Below are 18,383 nucleotides of genomic sequence, written 5' to 3' on the forward strand. Positions count from 1 at the left end.
TCACAAGATCCTCTGCTCGAAGGCGTGTAAGGAAATATGCCTCCAAAAAGGTAAAGATGTTGTCGAGGATACTACGCTCCCTGTCAAATCCCACACTTTCTGGCCTGCCTTTGTGAAGTGTTGGTTTTTTGGTTTTTTGTAAGTGACGTAACAAGCTACTCGTGTGCACGATAGACGATTGCTCTTTTAAATCAAATACTGCTATCATATGTATGTGTTTGTGAAGCTCAAAGCTAACACCACACTTTGTGGCCATGAGGAGTTCTCAAAGCCAAGGAGTGCTCAATTTGACCAAAAACAACATATTGGCTTCTTTCTTGGTTTTCACACGGTATTTTGGCCCAAAAAAGTCCAAGTTTTTTTCAGGTCATTAGAGCACTTTAGAACCTCCTTGGCATAAGCAATAATTCTAGGAAGTTGTTGAGTTAAAAGGACACAAAAAAAGTGTCACGTTACCAATATAGTGTTAATTAAAGCTTCTGCAAGCAATAAACCTACCTTCCAAATGAAGGGTCACATTTTGAGGTAAGTTGAAGTCTCGCTTGTCTTTCTTGATTGCCACCTTCAAAACAGGCCTTTGTCTGTGTACTAAAATTCCTATAGCACCTGCTAGACGACTTTTTGGACAAACAATTTGAACTGTAGAGTCCACAAGTACACTAGTCCTTTGTGGACAATGGAATACACCAATAACAATATATGGTCATAGAATTGTCATGAGCATGTAACTCCTTCCCTTTCCTTAGGCCATCATGAGATAGATAAACCCTTTCTTCCCAATCAATAGCTATTTTGGCCCATAGAAGATTCAATACACATGTGAAAAACTTTCATTGAGTGGCTTATCTGCCCGTTTCACCAAACTCTTGCAAACCAAGAAAACAAGGCGACGTAAATGCTCAACTATCAAATAGGCAACTTTGTCTCATTTTGCATCTTCAATAAATATACAGAGTAAGAACGTGTTGTTGACTTGAGAGAACTTAGATTTTCTACAACGAGCCAGTGCATGTTGTATCAACAACTGAAGAATTGCATGGACATTGAAATTTTTTATGCAACTATGATCTCATTGTACTTATCCTAATTTGCAATTCTCACCACAAGCATGGGAGATGAGGCCAAGCATTGGTCTGCTCCATGCCTGCTCTATAATCCATAGCTAGGTCTCGCTTTTGGTTTATCTGGTCTTTAATGTCCACATCACTGCTATCTATCTCACTGGCCCCCAAGGTGAAATGTTAGCTCTTCTCAGCGATTGAAAGCATGATATTTGCAAAAGAAGCTATACAACGCATGACTTTTTAGAGAATTCCAACTCACCTGATCATTGGAAGAAACTCCTCCATAACTACCTCGGTCTGCTTTTAAGATGCATGTCACAAAACATGCACAGGTGTTCAATTGAGAGAAAGCCTACTTTCTTCGAGCATGTGTTTTTGACTAGAGATGAAAGAGATATAGAAAATCTTAAAGAATCCACTATACGGACTATACATGTATAGTTTAAGTTATTGAAACCGTCAATGTAAGCATTATTCAAAACTAAGTAATTACAAGATTCAACATGACTAGCCCAGGCCGAGGTGCAGCGGAATGAATGTTTCAACTTTGCTCAAGATGAGTGCTCCGAACTGTGCTCAAGGATTCCTTTTACTTACGGAAGGGAGAGCCTTCCGTTCCTTTAGTGAGAATGCAATGGACACAACAAAGTGAATGGACACTGTGAATGGAAATGCATGAGACTGAGAGATGGAGAAGAGAATACGACACCAGAGACGTAAAACCCTCCTCTGAAGGCCCCACTCTCTATGGCGAGAGCGGTCTACTTATGATTGCACAAATCTCTACAATGCTTGGACTTGCCGACGATGTGGACGACGATGAGGACGGGCTGAAATCTGAAAACGCTAAGGGCTGAAATCTGCAAATCTTTATCTGCTGAATTTTGACTCTATGTCGGTGATGATGTCAATGACAATGATGCGACGACGACGCGCTGAAAACGCAGATGCTGAAATCTGCGTTTTCCGGGCTGAATCTGCAAACTTCGCGGGATCTAACCGTGCGGCAAGGATCTGCTGCGGGAAGGTGAGATCTACGAGGTTTGGGGGCTTGATCTGCGATGTCTAAAGGCTGAAAACTGAAAACGCTGATGGTTCTTGAGGTTCCGTCACGGAGAATTTGCAAACACTAGGGTTGGATGCAGATGCAAAAACGCTAGGGCTGAAAATCTCCAAATCTGTCGCTGATTGTTCTGCAAATGCAAAACGCTAGGCTGATCTGCTGTGTCTTGACGACGCCGGGGCTGATCTGCTCTGCACAAATCGCCAAGGCTGATCTGATGCAAAAACGCTAGGTCTTCTGTGTAGAAAACGCCAGAGTAGTCGCAGGGGTTGGTCTTGCTGAGAAGTTGCCTGTTGAGCAAGGTGCTCCTGCTGCCTCTTCTGCCAGAAAGTGCTAGCTCTGGTTTGCTTATATACAAACTTAGCAAAATTGCCCTACCTACTTTCCAACAAAAGCCACTTAAAAATAATAAGTGAAAAATGTCAAAAATAGGGAAAATAGGCCTATGCACTGTAAAAATGCTACTGATGGGATCTGACTGGAATCTGATGGTCATGCTGTGTGCAACTAGAGGATATGCATCTAATCTAAGTGTCTGTACATGCACAGTCTGCGAACAAACTCACAAAAGTGCCAGATCACTTCCTATTCTAGACTGACGTGACTGACTGAACCCTGGTTGTGTTGTAGCTTGTCTACGGACACATAGGGTGGATGTGTCATGTGACATTCCCTCCTTTTCAAAGTGAGGTACTGGTACCGAACTGTATGGCGTCAAGGGAGATCGCCAATAGCATCCAAAATCCTGGAAGGGACTCTTCGTTGGCCCACTCTGATGTGTGGGTCGTACGATACTTGAACTTCATAAAGGTCTGCAACGCTTGCTTCTTTGGGCCGCGCCGAAAGCAACACAAAGTCTTTTGTGGCTCCTTCAATGCTTCAACTTCGTCGAGAGTCATGCTTCTTTCTTTGTCAAGAATCTCCATGGCTGAAAATTCTTGAAACCACTTCTAACACAAAAACATGAACATACCCATTTCGTGTAAAGTGAATGGAAAAAATATTGTCTTCCTCAAAGACTGTGCATGCAATGTAGATGAACAAAGAGATGGAGTGCCAAACCGTTCACCACACACACGCAAACAATGAGATCGAATCTTTCTCTTATGATCGAAAGCAATCAACTGTGGCAATTCACAACGGAAATGCCCATGCTTGGTGCTCATACTTTCATGTGCTCTTTCTATAACTGTGTCGTGCTAAGGAAGAGACATGGAATGTGACTTCCTTGAATGCATACTTTTCAGCTTTTCATGAACAATCCGCATACATTCGTGCTCATCCATGAGTGAAACGTGCTCAACATACAATATGTCATGCCTAGTAAAAGGGACCACATAAAGACGTAGACTAAAATATAGGAAACGATCACGAACGAAACACTCGAATAATGCGTGCGTATGAATCATGAACACACAATACTTCCTGTGAGGGTTTCTTGGACCTAGGCTCGAGAGCCAAGATCGGTTCTTCGTGATTGATCGAATTTGCAACGAGGTTAGCTTCGCTAGAAAAAGCATCAACTAACACATCATCCTTCTTGTGAACAATCACATCCTTTTCATGCAACTCATCATGCTTGTGAGAAAGCACATCGTGATCATGCAAATCATCATGCTCATCATTAACATCCAAATCATCATGCAAATCATTGTCATTCAAATCCTGTGTGTCATGCTTGGGAGAAGAAGAGACTGAGAGAGTCTCCTTTCCCCAAATCTCTTGCATTTGTGCCTGAACGTGAGAAAATAGTCGCCAGAACTCTTTGTTGTGTCGGTCGCTCTGTTCTTGTCTTGCTTTGGCTGCCTTTCTTTCTGCTTCTCTTTCTGTGTTTCTTTCTGCGTGTGTGCGATCCATTTCTGCTTTTATTTCTTTGCATTCACGATCAAATTCTACCATTCTTTCTGCATGTCTTGCTTCGCGTTCTAACTTCCTTTCCATAAACATCTGGTCCAAAACCTCCATAGAAGTTAGTGCAATCCTTGACGTAGATGGGGAAGGGGGAGGGTCGGAAAAACCTCCTGGTGGGGAGAATTCTTCTTGGCCTCTCTCATGCTCATCACCTCTAAGCGAAGTATCCATTCCGCTTCGAGTGACGACCATTCTGAAGTCGTGGGTTCTTGTGGTCTTGGGTTCTTCAGTTCACGAGGAACTTGGGTTCTTGGGAGTCTTGGGTTCTTGGGTTCTTGAGGGTCTTGATGTTTTCTTTCGCTTGCAATCTGTGTTAGAGAAGGATCTTCTCTTCACCCGGGTTCTGCTCTTTTCCGCGGGCGCACCCCTTGGCGGCCTTGCGCTCACACCAAGGTTGCTTTTTCCCACCTCACGTCGATTGGCTGGCCGCTAAGTGCACGGTCCGCTCTCAATAAGTGAAAAGAGACACAAGGGGAGACTGGACAAGCCCTTCTTTCTTGGGATTCCTGTCACTCTTCAAAAACACGATTAGGAAACGACACGCCCAAGCGAACTTGGGTTCGTGCGACCAACAAGCAAAAAAATTCTTGTGATTCTTGTGGTTCTTTCCTTGAGTGATACAGAACACTGCCAAAGCTCTGATACCAATGTTAGGTACAACGGTATGAATGTTTGAACTTTGCTCAAGATGAGTGCTCCGAACTGTGCTCAAGGATTCCTTTTACTTACGGAAGGGAGAGCCTTCCATTCCTTTAGTGAGAGAATGCAATGGACACAACAAAGTGAATGGACACTGTGAATGGAAATGCATGAGACTGAGAGATAGAGAAGAGAATACAACACCACACCCCACTCTCTATGGCGAGAGCGGTCTACTTATGATTGCACAAATCTCTACAATGCTTGGACTTGCCGACGATGTGGACGACGACGAGACAGGCTGAAACCTGAAAACGCCAAGGGCTGAAATCTGCAAATCTTTATCTGCTGAATTCTGACTCTATGTCAATGACGATGTCGATGACGACGACGCACTGAAAACGCAGATGCTGAAATCTGCGTTTCCCGGGCTGAATCTACAAACTTCGCGGGATCTAACCGTGCGGCGAGGATCTGCTGCGGGAAGGTGAGATCTGTGAAGTTTGGGGGCTTGATCTCGGTGTCTAAAGGCTGAAAACTGAAAATGCTGATGGTTCTTGAGGTTTTGTCACGGAGAATCTGCAAACGCTAGGGTTGGATGCAGATGCAAAAACGCTAGGACTGAAAGTCTGCAAATCTGTCGCCGGTTGTTTTGCAAATGCAAAACACTAGGCTGATCTGCTGTGTCTTGACGACGCCGGGGCTGATCTACTGTGCACAAATCGCCAAGGCTGATCTGATGCAAAAACGCTAGGTCTTCTGTGTAGAAAACGCCAGAGTAGTCGCGGGGGTTGGTCTTGCTGAGAAGTTGCCTGTTGAGCAAGGTGCTCCTGCTGCCTCTTCTGCCAGAAAGTGCTAGCTCTGGTTTGCTTATATACAAACTTAGCAAAATTGCCCTACCTACATTTCAACAAAAGTCACTTAAAAATAATAAGTAAAAAATGTCAAAAATAGGGAAAATAGGCCTATGCACTGTAAAAATGCTATTGATGGGATCTGACTGGAATCTGATGGTCATGCTGCGTGCAACCAGAGGATATGCATCTAATCTAAGTGTCTGGACATGCACGGTCTGCGAACAGACTCACAAAAGTGCCAGATCACTTCCTGTTCTAGATTGACTTGACTGACTGAACCCTGGTTGTGCTGTAGCTTGTCCACGGACACATAGGGTTGGATATTGTCACGTGACACAGAAACTAGACGAACAAGTGTAGTTAGAAACATTTTAAAGACACCATGTAATTAGACATGGTCTGAAAGGAAACAACTCACAAACACATTGTAATCAATCCTCCTAACAAGGAGACAAATAAGTTTCTCGCAGGCTGTATAGTTGTGTGGGACATCAAAGGCAAGTTTTGTCTCCTATCACTTGACAACAAGAGCAAGGAAATGACCTAAAAAGTGCTACTTTCCTTCTTGATTCCACTAAGGTAAACAAGAGCTTGATGTTGTCGATGTTGATGCCTACAAGGCGTAAAAAAGGTGTAGATTAAAAGAAAAGGTCCATAGTTAGATGCCTTGAGACACCTTGCATGCGGGGAGATGCAATAGGTAAAAGATCGTCGTCATGTTCAATCTTCTCTTGAAAAGACAAAGAGCGGCATTTTAAAGAAAAGCCTTTTCGTTGTGGGATGACTGAGTACATTCATCTTCCTAAATCACGTAGACGAAGATGAAAATTTTGAATCACGCACGAGTACCCTTAGTGCTAATTCATAGAAGTCAGCTTTACAAAGGATGCAAAAAAGAAACAAAAAACTTAAACAAAGCAAAAACGGAAGTTTACTAGAAATGATCATGTTCGAAAGGCAAGCAAAGACGGACTTTGATGAGTCAAGAGGGGGTGTGCCAAGAGTGTAGGCCCGCTTGTAGCCTGTTGTTGCAAAATAGATGGGAAAAGCTAAGGACTCAGTCGAGATGTATGAAGGACAAGCTAAGAGAAAGAAAAAGAAGCCTTTTTGCGGGCAAGTCATTCGAGGAAAAAAAGGCTTTAATGGCTTAGAACAAATGCTTTATATGCGAGCAACTTAAGTCATTTTGCTACAAATTGTCCACAGAGAAAGAGGCCAGCTGACTTTGAGGATAAAGAGCACAAGAAAGGGAAGAAGCCCAAACCCACAGCCGGGTTAGTGCCAGACATGATGGATGATAGGACAAACTCAGATGCCAGTGAGCTATGTGGAGCATGGTGTAAATTCAGGGACCAGACATCACTTATCTTCTTTGATCCAGGTGCTAAAGTAAACTTTATCTCACCAGAGTTGGCCATCAAGTTGGGCATCAGAGCTAAAGAGATGGGCTATACACAGTAGAGGCAGGATTGGTATGTCCTAGCTACTCAGGGTGTGTTACTCCTATCATTGGAAAGTTGCATCTGCATATTCAATCGTATGTGGACACAAAAGTTTTCTATATCATGCCACTGGAAGGGTGCGATGCACTGTTGGGAATCCCATGGAACAAAAAATCACCCTTCAGTATAGGAGCAAAACTCACATCCTTGATGTAAAGATTAAAGGGAGTCTGTCCCTATTGTATCTGCTTCCGCTATCACTTTTGTAATTATGAATCATCTTTCTGTGTACTTGATTTTTGCACGTGATGTTTCAGATAACAGTCAACCAAATTTATATGTGTTAGATAAAGAAAGGTCAACCTTTTTGCGACAGTTTAGTGATAGTTTTTCTGATTCATTGCCATCTCGGTTGCCGCTAGAGAGGCTTGAGGATCATGCGATAGATTTGGTGCCAGGTTGTACAACCTACCAAATAGACCTCCCTACAGGGTTAGTGCGGCTCAACAAAAATAGATTATGGGCCAAGTAGAGGAGCTACTAGAGAAGGGTTGATTCAACCTAGTTCTTCACCCTTTTGCTCCCCAATGCTTCTATTGCAGAAGAAGGATGGCTCTTGGCGCATATGTATTGATTATTGTGCGTTGAATAAGAATACCATCAAGAACACGTTTTAAGTACCACGGTATGTCACAGTCTATTGTCAATGATCGTGATCCTCATATGACGAGTCTATTTTGGAGAGGCTTGTTTGAAAACATAGGCACCACGCTCAAGTTTTCCTCCTCATTTCATCCACAAACTGATGGACAATCAGAAGAGGCTAATTCTATTGTCTTAGATCTGTTGAAATGCTATGTGTCAGATAATAAGGGTAAGTGGGAATAATTCTACGCAAGTAACAATACGGTCCATTCGTAGACATCCAAGGCACCTTTTGAGATTGTTGAGGGTGGCAAAAAGGTTCCTCCCATTTTGCACGCAAAGGACAAGATTTCTGAAGCAGATCAATATGTTGAGAACATGGATGAAATGTATAAGAAGATCAAGCTTGCCTTGGAGAAGACTCAAGCAAAGCAAAAAAGGGTTGTTGATTGTTACCGACGTGAATTGTTGTTTTCAATTGGTGACTGGGTACTTTTATGGTTTGAAAAGGCAAGGTTAAAGAAGATAAAGGGCAAGGAAAGTTTGTTTATGAAGCTTAGTATACATTACTATGGGCCTTTTTAAGGGCTTGACAAGATCAAATGTTGCTTATAGGTTGAAATTGCTCAACACTTTGAAGATTCATAATGCATTTCATGTGAGTCTTCTAAGACCCTTTGTGGGAGATTTGCTAGAAGATATGCCAGATGAGGATCAACAAGAAGTTGAGGAACTTGATGAAATCTTGGTACTTGAGAAAATTTTGACACTTAAAGAAAAGTTCAGGGAAAAGTTGCACGACGGTATTTGGAGAAGTTCAAGAACTATCGACCTATGGATGCAAAGAGGATAGAAGAGTGTGAACTGCTAGAGTCACTGAATGTATTGCAACTTTATCTTGAGGCCTTTCGAATACAACCTACGTATGCCCCAGCTCAAGGTGTTCGAAAGAGGGGTAATAATGGAGCTAGCACATCAAATATACATACAGATTCAATGCAATAGCAGTGTATACACTACTCTACAAAGTGCTTATCACACTAAATCATCTATGGCATGTATATTTGGCATGCAATTCAAGACGTTTGCAATTTCAAGAGGGTATGTCACAAGGGTGTGGAAATCACTAGCCTTAGTTGTTGGTTTCTTTCCCATGATTTTATTTATTTTTTGGGACCCTCCTTTTGAAGTCACAAATGACCGAACATTGTATGGCTAGTGTGAAACGGCCAATGCCCGAGAGTTTCACACGTAGCAATGAAGATCCGATCACCACAAGTTGGTGGGGCCAATCGGCACTGAAATCCGAGCACTAAAACGGTGTCTAGACTCAGCTCAAGGTCATTTAGGCCCCGCGTTACACTTTATAAGGTGGTGGATACTAGGAATTTAACTCAAAAGGGCATAGGGAACACTTGGCAGCTCCAAATCAAATGGCCAGACTCAACATGAAGAGGGGGCAGCCAATTTTGATAGATAAGGCTAATTTGGTTGTTTCTTCTTCATTGCGAACTACACAGTGTGTGAGTAGTGGATGCAAGTCTTACAGCTTTAATGGAAATCTTGTCTTCTCCCTTGTCTTATGTAGCATGATAATTCCGCTCTCATGCACCTCTCTCCTCCTTTGAATACAAAAACGTGATGCCCCACTCAAGGGCTTTTTATCTATATGTACAATTGTGTGGGTTCATGCACGTTTGCCGAGGTAAGAGCCTCTTGCACAGGTACTGGATTAGCTAGTTGCTAATCCTTCGCAAGTACAAGTGAACTCGGAGAGATTTCACCCAAGAAATCTCGTCTGATTCAAAGGGCAAATAGCCCTACAGGTGTGGGAGCTCAAGGGCTTTCTACGAATGCAACACCCCGTAAAACAAAGCCCGAAACAATAAATTACAACCTACTGTGTATTTCTGTAGGTTAAAGTTTTGATCCTAATTGATTCCTAATACCCCCAGGAGCTTCGAGAAAGCTAGGGGATCACTGCACAGGTGTTCTAGTGCATTTTCAAGGCAGAAAACAGAGAATTCAACGTGCTACAGATTCTCGCCAGGTTTGGGAAAGTGCCCAAATGCGTCGGGAAAGTCACCTTTTGCATGGGGATTTTGCATGTGAAGCCTCCTACTGCGGTTATGCTGCTAAAATCGGGCTAGAGTATGTCATTTTCAGCCCGGTAAAAGCGGGACAGCCTGTAGGAATTTGCAAATTATCTCCCAAGTTTAATAAGAATAAAGAAATACCAGAAGGGATGCAAATCATTGGGGCCATCATTGAGGCCTACAGGGTGTCAGTGTCTACTTGGGAGCACTGCCAAGTCGTGCTTTGTTTGAAGTGTTAATTCCGATCACACGTTTATTCCTGAAGTCCCTCTGTGTTGTAAAGTTCAAGTAAAGTTTATCGAGTAAGGAATCGGATGAAAGCTCAAGTCTATCGTCATAAGGGCCGGTTTCAACCTTGTATGTGTCATGCAGTAGCAACAAACCCATCCAAGCTCTAGGCGCAAATATCCTTGAACTTACTCGATAGTCTATACCCATTGGACCAGAACCAACTAGACTAAGCTAGACTCGGGTAGACAACTCCGACTAGACAGGGACGAGAGAGACTAGGCTTGATAGACTGAGATGGACGAGGCAATGGACTAGACCAAGCTAGTCAAGGGCGAAGCTAGTCTAGACCAAGAAGGACCACACCATCATACTAGACCAGGAGAGGGCTGAACGAGCTTGCTCCTCAACCATATATGCTCAGTGGAGTAGAGTGAGGCTTCAATTGAGATCCCACCCGGCGTGCCAAAAATGAGAGCACTTGTAACAAGAAAAGTGTATCGTGCTCTCGACTGTGAATGCTCCTCAACGCAAGGTGAAAAAACCTCACTCCAACAAAAAGAGAACACAACACAGCAATGGAACGAGAAATCCAAATACACAACAATAGACTCAAAATACCATGGAACTCGACTAACTCATGAAACCAATAGAGACTCTTGTTGGCAACACATTTAGCTCCAAGCCAAGGACTGGGTGTTGAGCGCCAATGTACAAGGAGAGTACTGAATTGCAGTATTGAACGCACGACACGAGACTCAAGATGCTAGACCGTAGAAAATAGATGGCGCATATGATGACTAGAACCACCCACACATATATACAATCATGAAGAGCCACCAACGGCTAGCAAAATATATTCTCGACGCTCTAGCTAAGTCTATCTCCGAATTGTGATGGTGGTGAATTGACCACGGTGTCCACTAGACTTACAACCCGTGCCACCCCTACGTCACTGTCCAAACAAGTCCACCCAATGTGAATACAAGACCAATTGCAACTGCTAGTCCAATGCAAGTAACATTGTAGCCTTGCTAGAGTGTCGTACAAATGGCCGCTAGCTAGTAAACTCTGACAGCAAAAGATACTAGAGGATTAGAAGGGAGATCAGTTGGTGACAAAGACGAGGGTGAAGAGACAGCTGAAATCACGAAGATACTTCAAGAGGATGGCACAAGGTGGATAACTAAGCACTGCACCGAAGCTCACAAGGATCTTTCATTCAGAGAGCTGAGCAATCCACTTACTAAAGGTGGCTTCTAAAGACCATAACTGGAGAGGGAACTTCTGGGAGACAATGTAGGAGGCTTTGACACAACATCCAAGTGAAAACGGGCTAAAGAAGCTTGGTAGAGAGAGCAATTAAACAACCCCAAATAAACCAAACACTAACAAGCAACAACAATAACCAAAATCCCCAACAACCAACCCAAGCCCATCAGAAAAAGAAGAAAGAAAACAAAACAAACGAAAGCAACAAAAAAAAATAGACAAAACAAACTCCAAGGACAAGCTCTCTCGCTCTCTCTCTGCGCTATACGGCTGTATTAAGGATAACCAAAGTGTGTTTAAATAATTGATGGAAGGGGGTCGGGTTTTTAATGATATTCCACTGTGCAAAAATTTACTTCCAAAGTTACAAGGTCACTTGCTGAATGGATAAGCTCTAGCCATAAGGCCCATTGTGAGAAGCAGCTTGAATTACGTGCTTTGGTTAAGGAGTACGAGGTCATAAAGAAGAGATAATACGAAGAGCATAGCAAGCACAAGAATGATGCAAGTCTGATAGATGTCAATGAAACATCGAAGTACTTGATTGTCGATTAGATAAAGCTCTTTAGTGACACTACCGGTGGTACAAAATCCTTCATCAAATTTTGCAACATCCATATATGCTCGTTCTATGGGATTTAACATCGAGGGAGGAGCAACAAGTGCAAAGCAACTGTACTAGCCAATATTTACACATTGCAAGATTGTGTATTGGGTTGCAAGATTGCTGCTTGTTGGCCAACGTCAGAGTCCGACGAGTTATAATTGGCAACAACTCGATCTATAATAGATGGATCGAACTCGCCAAATTCGCGAACGTGCTGCAAAGAAACACGTCTTGTCCGTCGCACAGCATGCTTGCATTGATTACAAGGACATAAGACCCTCGTTGAGAGATAGGTGTTTCGGTTGGACGGTCCCACATCCTCGTCACTACTCATAATGAGGATAAAAATCTTATAACCTGGACAACAAATTTAATATTCTATTGGCATTCTTCGTCTTATCTCTCTCTCTCTCTCTCTCTCTCTCTCTCTCTCTCTCTCTCTCATTCTCTAGTCATGTCCAATCCCCGCACACCTCGGTCTAGAGGTGCACGGAGATCAGAACCACCGGGTTATAATCTCGTCTTTATTGGTCAATACCTATATTTGTGGGTACAAGAAATCTACAGACCCACGTCTACATGATACTGCATGTAGTGGACAAAACCCCTTTGCCTCTTCTCTAGCTGTAGCACTTCACAGCATCTTAACATCTATTCACAGTAGATCTTTTCACTGTTCGTCTAACTCTAAACCCTAAACCGTAAGTAATTCTTGCGTGGACTCGATCTAACGTAAATAAGCGTAAATCTAAATAAACGTAAATCTAACTAAAAATAAACCTAAATCTAATTTAACGTAAGTTTACATCTAACCTAATCTTTAACGTCTTTTGGGATAGTTTCCTACGACGTTAAAACTCTCTTCTTCTTGTGTGTGTGTGTGTGTGTGTGTGTGTGTAAACCTATATAAACCTAAGTCTAATCTAATATAACATAAATCTAAATCTAACGTAAATTATGTTATATTAAAAACAAAGAACTAAACTAACAGGGATTATAAGAACCTTAAAACTGATTTAACACATAATTTTTCACATAACTCGGCAAGAGTTTGCATTCTCATCACTAAAGATGTGAGAGTTAACTTCCGGCGGTGACGCTGCCTCATCTCCATCCACATCTGACGACAGCAATTGGCCCTTTAGACCGTTCTTGCTCTTGTTACTAACTTTGAAGTTGATGTTGAATGACTAGAGGTTGTCTAGATGGTCATTGTGTCGGGGATGTAGTGACTCTTGCCGCCCTGAAGATCCACCTTCTTCCCTATCTTCTGAAGACATTTCACCAGTACTTTTGGATCGACGGAGCCCACCATGAGTAAAGGCAGCAATACCCTATATTCCATTGAGGGATTTCTTCACCCGCTTCATGCAGGCATCGCAGTCTATGGAGACCTAAATCTAATCTAATATAACGTAAATCTAAATCTAGCATAAATAAACGTAAATCTAATTAAAAATAAACCTAAATCTAATCTAATTTAACTTAAATAAACCTAAATCTAATTTAACGTAAGTCTACATCTAACCTAATCTTTAACGTCTTTTAGGATAGTTTCCTACGACGTTATAACTCTCTTCTTCTTGTGTGTGTGCGCGTGTGTGGATGTGTGTGCCAATAAAAAGAGATAAATGGTATAACCTTTCTATCACCCATGCCAAGTATGATAGATTGGTTATGCCATTTCCCTCTTGAATAATAGGTCTTGAGTTCAACTCCTCGTCGGCTAAATCTTTAGGTCTTTTAATTTTAATTTGTTTCCTACGACGTTAAATTAGTTTCTCTCTCTTTCTCTCTCAATGTGTGCGTTTTTTTGTTTATGCATGTTTTCTCTCTCTTTTCCTCTCTCAATGTGTGCGTTTTTTGTTTATGCATGTTCTCTCTCTCTTTTCCTCTCTCAATGTGTGCGTTTTTTGTTTATGCATGCTCTCTCTCTCTTTTCCTCTCTCAATGTGTGTGTGCATTCTTTGTTTATGTATGTGTGTGTGCGTTTTTGTTTATGTTTGTACTCTCTCTCTCTCTCTCTCTCTCTCTCTCTCTCTCTCTCTCTCTCTCTCTCTCTCAAAAACACTATGTGTGTGTATGTGTGTGTGTGAGAGAGAGAGAGAGAGGGAGAGAGAAAGAGGGGAAGGGAACATGAGAGTGAGGAGAGGGAAGGAGCATACCTGGCTCTCCTTCCTCTCCTCGTGTGTGTGTGTGTGTGTGTGTGTGGAGAAGAGAGAGAGAGAGAGAGAGAGAGAGAGGGAGAGCGTTACCTGCTCCTTGCTTGAGGGCGCCGAAAAACTCAGATCTGAGATCTGAGTTTTTGGGCGCTCTCTGTTATTTTTTTAGCCGAGTCGGCGTCGCTATGAGCGTCGCAAATTTACAAAGAAATTTGCGACGCTCATAGCGACGCCGAGAAATTTTTTTTTTTAGCGTCGCTGTGTGAGCGTCACTAATATGAATAGCCAATAAAAAGGGTTTTTCAAGAAAAATATTTGGGAGGTAAAGCTACATCAAACACCCTATACATGTATTTGATGAGAAACATAGATATACTATTTGTGCTATGCTACGCACCATCGAGTACATATTATTTAGTAGCATACACACCATACTTAATAGCACACGTCATGCTAAGTAGCACACACTCCATGACTAGTAGCATCTATGAGAGTGAGCAACGGAGAGGGTGCGAGCCACGTGCGTCGGAAACGTTGAAGGGAGAGAGAGAAAATGCTAGAAACACAAGTGCTTTGCAATTGATGCTCTCAATATACAATGAATGACTACAAGACCCTAACCATTCTATTTATAGAATTTTAGCTTGCTCAAAAATGACCCACCGGACACGTGCTAAAGTGTCCGCCCATGCAATCTACGTGATGTGCGATGGGTGGCCAGCCTGGGACAATCACTAGCCGTACAAAATGGCGAAGCAACGGTGGTGTAACTCTTAACACCCCCTCTCAACACAGGATGCTAAGACAACACAGATGAGTCGAAGGTGAGAAGCCAAAGTCCGCTGAGGTACATTCTACGTGAAGATGTATGATACATTGTCCACTGTAGGGATATACTCCAAATGAAGATCTCCAACCAAAACCCGCTCCCGAACATAGTGATACTACTCATACTGATTATATTGAGGATCATGGTAGTCATGGGGGGTTGATCGCCCCCTCCTCTTCACCATATATTGTGTTTGTGATCTACTCTCTCTCTCTCTCTCTCTCTCTCTCTCTCTCTCTGCACACGCGCACTCACAACATTCATACCATGCTTAATAGCACATAAGAAATACATGTATATCGTCTTCCTCATGCATAACTTTGGACTCTATTTCCTTATGCAAGTGAGCAACTTTTGCAAAACCAATACCCGTATACAAGGAAGCTAGCCTTAATACTTATGCCATGCCTGCCTTCTTGTCCTTGCAAAGCAAATGTGTGGAGTAATGGAGCACTTAACGAAGAGCACAATCAATGCATAGCCTATGCAACCTTAGCATCCCAACGTTCTTGCTAAGCAGTAGGAAAAACAGCTCTAGCAACATAACTACTCGAACCTAACATCATCCACAGAACATGTATCCATTAAAAACTTGGTTTTATATATTAACCCTCCACAATACCTTTGCAACAAGGAGACGTATCATGTAAACTACCTATCCAATTTTTCCTCATCAAACAACATGCAAAAAACACCATTGTTGTCAGCCATAGCTGATGCCTACACCTCATGCAAGAACTACTAGTATCAAAGAAAAATTGCATAACCCACTATAGACTACAAAGTGCTTGTTTTGCAAAAATTGGCACTATCAAAAACATACAAAATAGGAATAAATAGCCTACGCAATATTGCCAAGAATGAAAACCAAGGTCGAAGTGAGCACGTAGGTTATGTGGCCCTGCCAACGCTAGCCAAAAATCACTTCAATCAAAGAATGTGAGCCAGAGTACTAGCGACACTACCCTAGATGTCGAAGCCTGTCTTGATACCAATTTTTAAGACTACATGATCGTACACAAAGATGGAGAAGATGAAGAGCACACAATACAGAAAGCAGTATTACTGAGTACGCCAATACAAAGATAGGACTCGCCCTAGAGTGATATATACAAGCCTAGGGAAAAAAACCTCCTAAAGAGGAAAAAATTACCCCCACTCTCATATGTATGTTCAAACATATCACTATCATAATAAGGGAAACAGTTATTGCTTGATTGAGGCATGTTGAATTGTTACATGAGTAGGTCCATAGCACAAAAACCATAAAGGAATGACTACAAGACACGCTCAATCAAGTCCAACTCAAACAAACAAGGTTTGTTTGTTGAGTTACAAATTTTAAGCAATTATTCTTCAAACTATTATCATGACCCGATCAACAATAGCCATCTACTTCCTGCACCATATTTTAAACCAATTGAATATGATAAATGTTCCATATAATAATGCCACCATGGTTTCATTGATTTATAAGATCTTGATGCTTTTTTTATCATTGTACATCTCTTTTCTTTCATTAAGAGTCTCCCCTCATGCTGATGTAGGCCCCTCTTGTCGGGGCACAGCCCGTTGGGCAGTTTTATTAACTAATTGAAAGGATCTCTTTCTTGAAAAAAAAAATGTTTGCTTTCCATTTAAGAAGAGAATTTTTAGTGCCCCTAGGGAAAGAGAGAAGAAGAAGAGAATTTTAACTTGTAGGAAAATATCCCAAGAGACATTACGACCTATCCGATGAGGAGAGTTGAACTCAAGACCTATTATCCAAGAGAAAAATGGAAAGACCAATCTACCACACTGGGTAATAGAAAGGTTATACCATTTTCCTCTTTTTTAATAGCACAGACCCCCACACACACCCGAAAAGAAGAGAATTCTAACATCATAAGAAACTATCCCAAGAGAGAGATAGCCTCTGCACCTGAAGTGCAATGGTGGCTTACTTCCAACGCAAAAGTGCACCTGCTATTGGGATTTCAGACATTGATGGCAGCTTTATAAAGGCCGGCAAAATATAACAAGTTTCAGCGTCGTTACCAGAAAGTGCTTCACATTTTACCTAAAAACCAGAATAATAAATCTACCCTTATTTTCTTTGGTTAGGAAAAATGTTGGGAAAATTACCAAAATTCTCCTCTAATTCGTGGAAATTCCCCTTGTATCTATTTTGGTTGGAATGTTCAAGATTTTTTTATCTTTATTCCTTTTTGACGATTGAGATCCATTTTTGAGTGCTTACCATTTAATTTTTCACAAATTACATCGCAAAGAAAGGCAATGATGTCTGACAATAATGAAGCAATTCATCTCCAAAGCCTACATGACCAAGTCAAATTCTAGTTTTAGCATTTTGTATTGATAGACAATAAATCTTCTTATGAAAAGCTACAAAAAAAAATTATTTTTGGAGATATTTGATCTCACAACCAAGGATGTTTTGGGAATTTTTGAAATGTGAGGGGTATTTTGGGAATTTCCAAAAATTAGAGGGGTTTTTTGGTAATTTTTTCAAAATATATTTTTGGAGAGAAGTTGCCCACATGGCATGGGGGTAATGAGACATCCAAGGTGTTCAATTGCAGGAAAATGCCAAAACCGAGAGCTGTACATGCTGAAGGGGCACAGATTCAACGACACGTGGCAGCCATCACTCTACTTTTGCAAAACAAACTATAATTTTACATATATACACCAGTTTCAATGAAATTCAGGTCGAATATTTTCCTCCTCTTGCTCCCCTCAAGAGCCTGTTTTGACTGCTTAGTACTCACGCTAAAGACATTCAAAAAGCAACCCCATTGACCACCCGATTACTTCACCAAGTCTAATCATTTACAAGGATTCACTGACAGAGATAAATGCAAAAGGTAGCCATGCCTAAGGTGGCCAATCCTGAGTGAGGAAAGAGATTCCTCACCTTTGAATGACGAAGCATTGCCGATTTGAGAGATCAAGAGTTGAAGCGGAAGCTGATGAATCAAAAGGAAAGGCATTCAAAGAACAACCCCATATTTGGAAATCCAAACTTCTACGCGCATAAATGGTTGTATATACAGACGTGGCTTACAACTTTGCAAAGTGAGACATTCCATGACACGCCGCCCCGGACTGATCAGGTGCTGCGTCCCTCTCTTTGGCGACTCAAGCTCTTCAATCCTAGTCGGCCTACGCTGCAGCAACCTCTGTCAAAATGGATGCAAACAAAACCATTGCGACAAGAGTAGACTTGCAGCATCTCAATTTAGGCTATGCTGGGTTTTAATGAAGTCGTTCTCTGCAAGTGAGACATTGAGCTTCCTAACGCTCAACGCAAGCAATATTGAGAAAGGAATAGTGGGCGTGCAGGCGCGGGGCTCACCATAGAGAGGAGGAAGGGGGGGGTCTGAGGAACTCACATATGCGGGAGAGAGAGAGAAACGCTTGCACTGCAGCTAGCATGCATGCCAGTACTGCCATGGGATATTTAAACACGTGCTTTGCCCTTGAAGTTTTAACTTTGAAGTTTGAAATCAGTACGCACAGAAATAATATTTTTTTGGGGTACAATGTTTGGAGGGTGGCTGATGAG

At 42.0% G+C, this 18,383-nt stretch overlaps 1 long non-coding RNA gene across 5 annotated transcripts in view; it reads right to left on the reverse strand.

The window, feature by feature from the left end:
• Positions 1-18,307, reverse strand: part of LOC147456814 (uncharacterized) — a 54,620-nt gene extending 36,313 nt beyond the window's left edge. The window contains exons 1-4 of one of the 5 annotated variants that reach the window (XR_015188268.1): positions 18,211-18,307; positions 17,883-17,980; positions 17,733-17,784; positions 17,055-17,131 (exon numbers count right to left, since the gene is read on the reverse strand). This is a non-coding gene — a long non-coding RNA (uncharacterized LOC147456814). Of the gene's footprint in view, positions 1-17,054; positions 17,132-17,732; positions 17,785-17,873 lie in introns of all 5 variants that reach the window. The other 4 variants (XR_015188267.1, XR_015188270.1, XR_015188271.1 and 1 more) reach the window with 4 other exon arrangements.
• Between the last annotated feature and the right edge of the window lie 76 nt (positions 18,308-18,383).

The sequence above is a fragment of the Adiantum capillus-veneris genome, chromosome 5 (assembly GCF_014529385.1).
Source record: "Adiantum capillus-veneris isolate H3 chromosome 5, ASM1452938v2, whole genome shotgun sequence".
Classification (NCBI taxonomy): domain Eukaryota; kingdom Viridiplantae; phylum Streptophyta; class Polypodiopsida; order Polypodiales; family Pteridaceae; genus Adiantum; species Adiantum capillus-veneris.